The sequence below is a fragment of the Rhinoraja longicauda genome, chromosome 37 (assembly GCF_053455715.1).
Source record: "Rhinoraja longicauda isolate Sanriku21f chromosome 37, sRhiLon1.1, whole genome shotgun sequence".
In the NCBI taxonomy this organism is placed as follows: Eukaryota; Metazoa; Chordata; class Chondrichthyes; order Rajiformes; family Arhynchobatidae; genus Rhinoraja; species Rhinoraja longicauda.
In genome coordinates, this window is record NC_135989.1 from 398,635 (window position 1) to 406,341 (window position 7,707).

Consider the following 7,707-nt stretch of genomic DNA (forward strand, 5'->3'; position numbering starts at 1 on the left):
ACACACACACACACACACAGACACACAAACAGAAACACACATACATCCAGACACACACACACACATGTGCACAGACACACACGCACACACACACACAGACAAGCACACGCACAAAAACACACACAGACATACACACACTCATGGACGCACACGCATACTCACACACACACACACACCCACACGCACACATACACGGACACACACACGCTCATGCAGACGCACATACATGCACACGCACACACATATGTGCACACACACACATATGCACGCACGCAAACACACACTCATGCACACACACGTGCAAACACACATACGGACACACACAGAACACACTTGCACACACACACACACATACGGACACACACAGAGACACAGACACAAGCAGACACACACATGCACACACATGTGTAGCCCAGCGGGAAGGTTCGCTAATGCTACACGGGAGGGTTTAAACTGGATTGGAAGGGGGTGGAATCTCGAGCACGACAGAGGTACGTGAGGCGCTAGAAGTTGGTATGGAGGATGGTGTGGGAAAGGGTTAGTGGACAGAATAGGCAGGTGAAAGGCAGAGAGCGAGGAAGGAGGGTTGGTTTAAACTGCATGTATTTTAATGCAAGGGCCTGATGGGCAAGGCAGGTGAGCTTAGGGCATGGATAGGTACAAGTGACTGGGACGTTGGAGCCATGACTGAAACCTGGTTAAGGGACGGGCAGGACTGGCAGCTCAATGTTCCGGGGGACAGGAGCTTCAGGAGAGACAGGGGTGAGGGGAAAAGAGAAGGGGGTTTGCATTGTTGGTTAAGGAGGATGTCACGGCTTTGGTCAGAGGTGACATTACGGACGGTTCGTCTAATGAGGCCATATGGGTGGAGCTGAGGCACAAGAAAGGGATGGTCACCTTGTTGGGGGTGAACTACAGACCCCCGAATAGTCAATGGGAAATAGAAGAGCAAATATGCCGGGAGATTGCAGACCGCTGCAGGTGAAATAAGGTTGTTGTAGTAGAGGATTTAAACTTTCCCGATAGAGACTGGGAAAATCATAGAGTGAAGGGTCTAGATGGGGTGCAATTCCTCAAAAGTGTGTAGGAGAGTTTTCTTAAGCAGTATGTGGAGGGCCACACGTGAGAAGGCAACGCTGGGTCTAAAGTGAAAGGCCTGGATAGAGTGAATGTAGAAAAGATGTTTTCATGAGTTGGAGAGTCTGGGACCAGAGGCCAGAGCCTCAGAATAAAAGGACATCATTTAGAAAGGAGATGAGGAGGAATCTCTCAGGTGAATCTGTGGAATTCAATGCCACAGACGGCTGTGGGGGTCATCAATGGATAATGGAGACTGACAGATTCTTGATGAATAGGTTCAGGTATTATGGGGAGAAAGCAGGAGAATGGGGTTGAGAAGAAAAGATAGATCAGCCGTGATTGAATGGCAAAGTAGACTTGATGGGCCGAATGGCCTAATGCTGCTCCTAGAACGTGTGGACTCCCTAAGATCATGTCCAGTACAGCTCCGTATTCCCAACTAGGCATAGAGTCATAGAATGATACAGTGTGGAAACAGGCCCTTCGTCCCAACTCGCCCACACCGGCCAACAATGTCCCAGCTTCACTAGTCCCACCTGCCTGCACTTGGTCCATATCCCTCCAAACCTGTCCTATCCATGTTCCTGTCTAACTGTTTCTTAAATGATGGGATAGTCCCAGCCTCCACTACCTCCTCTGGCAGCTTGTTCCATACACCCACCACCCTTCGTGTGAAAAGTTAACCCTCAGATTCCCATTAAATCTTTTCCCCTTCACCTTGAACCTCTGTCCTCTGGTCCTCGGTTCACCTACTCTGGGCAAAGGTTTCTGTGCATCTACCCTATCTATTCCTCTCATGATTTTGTATACCTCTATAAGATCTCCTTTCATCCTCCTGTGGTCCATGGAATAGAGACCCATCCTACTCAACCTCTCCCTATGGCTCACACTCTCTAGTCCTGGCAACATCCTCGCAAATCTTTTCTAAACCCTTTCAAGCTTGAAAATATCTTGCCTATAAAATGATGCCCAGAACTGAACACAATATTCTTAAGGGAGACAGAAAATGCTGGAGTAACTCAGTGGGTGAGGCAGCATCTCTGGAAAGAAGGAATGGGTGACGTTTGGGGGTCACAATATTCTAAATGCATCTCACCAATGTCTTATACAACTGCAACATGACCTCCCAACTGCTATATTCATAATTCTGACTGATGAAGATGAAAGTTCTAAAAGCCTTTTTGAGCACCTTATCTACCTGCGATCCGACCTTCAAGGAAACATGCACCTGTACTCCGAGATCCCTCTGCTCTACAATACTATCCAGAGGCCTACCTTTTACCATGTAGGTCCTGCTCATGTTGGACGTCCCAAAATGCAACACCTCACACTTCTCTGTATTAAATTCTATCAACCCTTCCCCCGCCCACCCGGCCAATCGATCCAGATCCTTCTGCAATCTTTCACAACCATTTCACTATCTGCAAAACCACTAACTTTTGTATCAACAGCAAACTTGCTCATCTCGCCCCGTATGTTCTCATCCAAATCATTGATATACATGACAAACAGTAACGGGTCCAGCACCGAACCCTGTGGCCTACCACTAGTCACAGGCCTCCAGTCCGAGAAGCAACATCACCAATTGCTTCCTTCCATGGAGCCAATTTGCTATCCATTCAGCTATCTCTCCTTGGATCCCATGCGATCTAACCTTTCAGAGCAGCCTACCATGCAGAACCTTGTCGAATACCTTACTGAAGTCCATGAACACAACATCTACAGCTCTGCCCTCATCAACCTTGTTGGTCACATCTTCAAAAAAACAATCAGATTTGTGAGACACGATCTCCTTCGTACAAAACCATGCTGACTATCCCTAATCACCCCTGGCCCATCCAAATACCTTTATTTCCTATCCCTCAGTTGGGCCGAAGGGTTGTTTCCACACTGTATCACTCTATGACTCTATGACACACAGGCACACACACAGGCACACAAGCACACACACACACACACACACGCACACACACACACACACACACACACACACACACACACACACACACACACACACACACACACACACACACAGATCTGTTACACAATGCGGCCTCACATTGAAAAGTGAAATGTCCTGGTTGCCTCGATTGAATGGTGAACCAGAGCCCGCAGCTACCAGTGAGGACCAGGGGTTGGGGCAGAGAGGCAGCACTGAGGGAAGTGACAGGGGCTCAAGGGGGAGGATGTGGGAGGCAAGGGTTCAGGGAACGAGTTGGAAGGCAGGGACACACGTGTGGTGGGTGGAGGTAACAAGGTTTTGTTTATGGCCAGTGTCGACTGCTGGTAGTTTAATGCCTGGGGAATGAAGGCAATGTACTGAGACCACAGATAGGTACGTGGGTGAGTGAGGGGTGTCTGTGACTGTAACTGGGTTCAATGAATGTCGGGGTGGTGTGGAACATTCCAGCTCACAGGGTTTCAGATTGTAAAACAGGAGAGGGTTGAGCTGAGGAAGATACAATGTGAGGAGGAACGAGGCACCAGAATGATCGACACATGAGAACATGTGGGTTAACGTGAGGCAGACACATTGATGGAGTGTCGTATAGTTCCCCCACCCTGATAGTCAGAGGCAAATGGTCAGCTCATCACAGGCAGCTGTAAGTGCAACAGGTTACAGTAGTGGGGGGGTTTAACGTCCACAATATTGAACTGGAGTGACTTCGTATGAAGAGCTTTGTTTGGGTGAAAGTTGAACAGTGTGCTCAGGAGAGGTTATTGAACCAATATGTAGATGATCCTACTAGATATGGGGCTGGACACACGAGTAATGGCAGATGCAGGAATGTTCAGCAAAACACAAATGCTGGAGTAACTCAGTGGGTCAGGCAGCAACTGTGGCAGAAATGGATAGGAGACATTTCAGGCTGGGACCCTCGATCAGAGTCGGGAATATAGAGCTGTACTGGACTTAATCTTTGGAAGGCCAGATGTTCTAAGAGCAGAACTTGGCCAAACAGCCCATCAAATCTACTTTGCCATTCAATCACTGCTAATCTCTCTTTCCTTCTCAACCCCATTATCCTGGCTTCTCCCCATAACACCTGACACACCTATTCATCAAGAATCTGTCAATCTCCATTATCCATTGACGGCCTCCACTGCCGTCTGTGGCATTGAAGTCCACAGATTCACCAGAGAGATTCCTTCTTATCACCTTTTGAAATGTACGTCTTTTTATTTTGAGGCTGTGGCCTCTGGTCCTAGAATCTCCATCTTCTGAAAACATCATCTCCACATTCACTCTATCCAGACCTTTCAGTTTTCAGTATGTTTCAATAAAGTCACATTTCATCCATCCAAACATCTGCGAATATTGGCCCAGTGTCTTCATATGCTCATCATATGTTAACCCAATCATTCCTGGGATCATTCTCACAAACCTCCTTTGGACCCTCTCCAATGCCAGCACATCCTTCTTCAGATACAGGGCCCAAAACAACTCACTATACTCCAAACGTGGCCTGACCAGAACCTTACATCCCTGTTTTTGTAATCTAGCCCTCTCAAAATAAATCCTAGCATTGAATTCACCTTCCTTACCACCAATTCGACTTGCAATTTGCATTTTTGGGAATCCTGCCCCAGCACTCCCAAGTCACTTTACGTCTCTGATTTCTGAATTCTCTCCCCATGTGGAACATAATCTACCTCTTTATTCCTATTACCAAATACATGACTCCTCACTTTGCTAATCTGTACTCCATCTGGCACTTAGCCCACTCTCCCAACCTGACAAAGTCCTTCTGCAGAATCATTGCTTTCTCGACACCACCTGCCCCTCCACCTGTTCTCATTTCAACTGCAAACTTGGCCACAAAGCCTTCAATTCCCTCAGCCAAATCATTTAGCTCTGACCCTTGCGGAAGACAGCTAGCCCTATTTATTGCCACTCTTTGCCTTCTCACATCGAGCTACCCTTCTCTCCATGCTAGTATCCTCCCTCTGAGAAGTGAGTCTGGGCAATAGTGGGAGAGTCAGTGGGGAACAGTTTGGGGATTGTGATCATAATTCTGTTTCGAGGTTGCATTGAGAATCGATGTCAATTAGTCAATTAGAGATATTGTATTTTGTTGTAGTTGAGATGGTTTCTTTTGTTGTTTTAGCTAATATAAAATGAATGCTTATTTTCAGTGGAAAGCAGTAAGATGGATGCTTGTGGTAGAAATGTTATCCTTGGGACCAGAATGTGTTTGTCCCTTTACGAATGATAAGGAGTGTATAGAATAGGGGCTCTTGTCCTCCCCCACTCCTCTGTCTGACTGTGTGAGGGCTGTGTATTGAAACAGTAAAGCAAGGTCATGCAGCTGGGAGATTGCTCATCTTTTGAGATAAAGAAAGTTTCTTTCTTAATAACAACTCCTTATATGGGTGCGTGTGAAAGTAGGAAAAGTTTTGAATCCACTCTAGGTAAATTGATGCATTTCCCCAAAAGCATGTGACTTATATTAATGGTTTGGTTTCTGAGCATGTGACCTGTATTAATGATTTTGTTTTCTCTGTAACCATGGGAATTGTATTAGATTTGTAATTGGTCCTTGATTTTATCTGTTACGCCCCTTTTTCCTTTCTGTATAAAAAAGTAAACAATGGTGGAGAAGTTGTTCTTCCCCTCCCATGAGTTGAGATCTTTTCAGACACTAGTATTGTGTCTGGAGAGACTCACGGGAAGAACCCCATGGTGGAATAAATCTGATGTGCTCATCCAGTATTACGTGTGATTATTCAGACTGAAGGCAAACCAGCCAAAGTAGATTGGAAGCAGTTACTTGTGAATAAAACAACACACATGTGAGAATCCTTTATACAGGAGAGGGTGTGACTTCAGGGTAAATGTGCTCCCATTCTAGATGGTCAATGGGAGGTATCCCAGTGTATCTCAGTCCCCAGGGACACTGACTGTAGACAGTGAGGGACACTGGAGGTCAGTGGGAGATATCACCATGCACACGTGATATCTTCCCGCTGAGTTACTCCAGCATTTTGTGTCTACCTTCGATTTAAACCAGTATCTGCAGTTCGTACCGACACATATCACGGTGTATCTCAATCCCCAGGAAACAGTTCCTGACTAACAGCCCACAATCAGTGAGGTTAAGTAACAAATCATCCTCTATGATAATCCGCAACACTGGTGCTCTGTAATAATGCACTATCAGCCCCCGTTCTTTACTCCTTGCACACCCAGGACTGTGCAGGCAAATGCAAATCCAACTCAATTTTCAAATTCGCAGACGATACCAACGTAGTGGGCTAGATATCAAATAATAATGAGATGGAATATAGGAAGGAGAATGAGAACATTACCTGGTGTCAGGACAACAATCTGTCCCCCAATGGCAGAAAGACAATTGAGATAGTGATAGACTCTAGGATGCATTGAAGGTTCTGTGGCCAACGTTGCAGCTGATATGAAGATCGGTGGGACGGTAGGTAGTAAACATAGAAAATAGGTGCAGGAGGAGGCCATTTGGCCCTTCGAGCCAGCACCGCCATTCATGCTAATCATGGCTGATCATCCACAATCAGTAACCCATGCCTGCCTTCCCCCCATATCCCATTATTCAGCCAACCCAAGAGCTCATTCTAACTCTCTTTTAAATTCACCCAATGAATTGGCCCCCACTGCCCTCTGTGGCAGAGAATTCCACAAATTCACAACTCTCTGGGTGAAAAAGTTTTTTCTCATCTCAGTTTTAAATGGCCTCCCCTTTACTCTTAGACAGTGGCCCCTGGTTCAGGGCTCACTAAATAGTGTAGAGAAAGCAAGGACTCTGCAGAAGGACAGGTTGGGAGAGTGGGCAGGAAAGTGGTAGATGGAATACAGCACGGTAAAGTGTGGAGTCATGCGTTTTGGTAGTAGGAGGAAAGGCGTAGCCTATTTTCTAAATGAGGAAAGAATTCAGAGCTTGAAGTTGCAAAGGGACTTGGGAGAGCTGGTGCAGGATTCCCAAAAAGTTAAATTGCAAGTAATACGTAATAAGGACGGCAAACGCAATGCTCGCATTTATTTTGAGGACTAGAATATAGAAACACAGATGTAATGCTGAGGCTTTATAAGGCACTTGTCAGACTGCATTTGCAGTATCGTGAGTTGTTTGGGCTCCATATCTGAGGAAGGATGAGCTGGCCCTGGAGATGGTCCAGAGGAGGTTTACAAGAATGATCCCAGGAATGAATGAGTTAACATATGATGAGCGATTGGTGGCACTGGGCCTCGACTCACTGGACTTTAGAAGGAAGTGGGGGGACCTCATTGAAACTTACCGAAAAGTGAAAGGCGTGGACAGTGAATATGGAGAGGATGTTTCCATTTGTGGGAGAGCCTAGAACCACAGGCCACAACCTCACAATAAATACTCTTTTGAGTAAAGAATTCCCCCTCATCTCCTTTCAAAATGCAGGTCCTGCATGTGGTGATCTGTAGAATTCTTGCCACAGACAGCTGTGGAGGGCAAGTCATGAGGTGTTTTTAAGGCATAGATTGACAGACTTGATTGGTAAGGGTGTCACGAGTTATGGGGAGGAGACAGGAGAATAGGTAGAGAGGGAAAGATAGATCAGGCATGATAGTATGGCGTAGTAGACCTGATGGGCCAAATGGCCTCATTCTGCTCCTCAAAC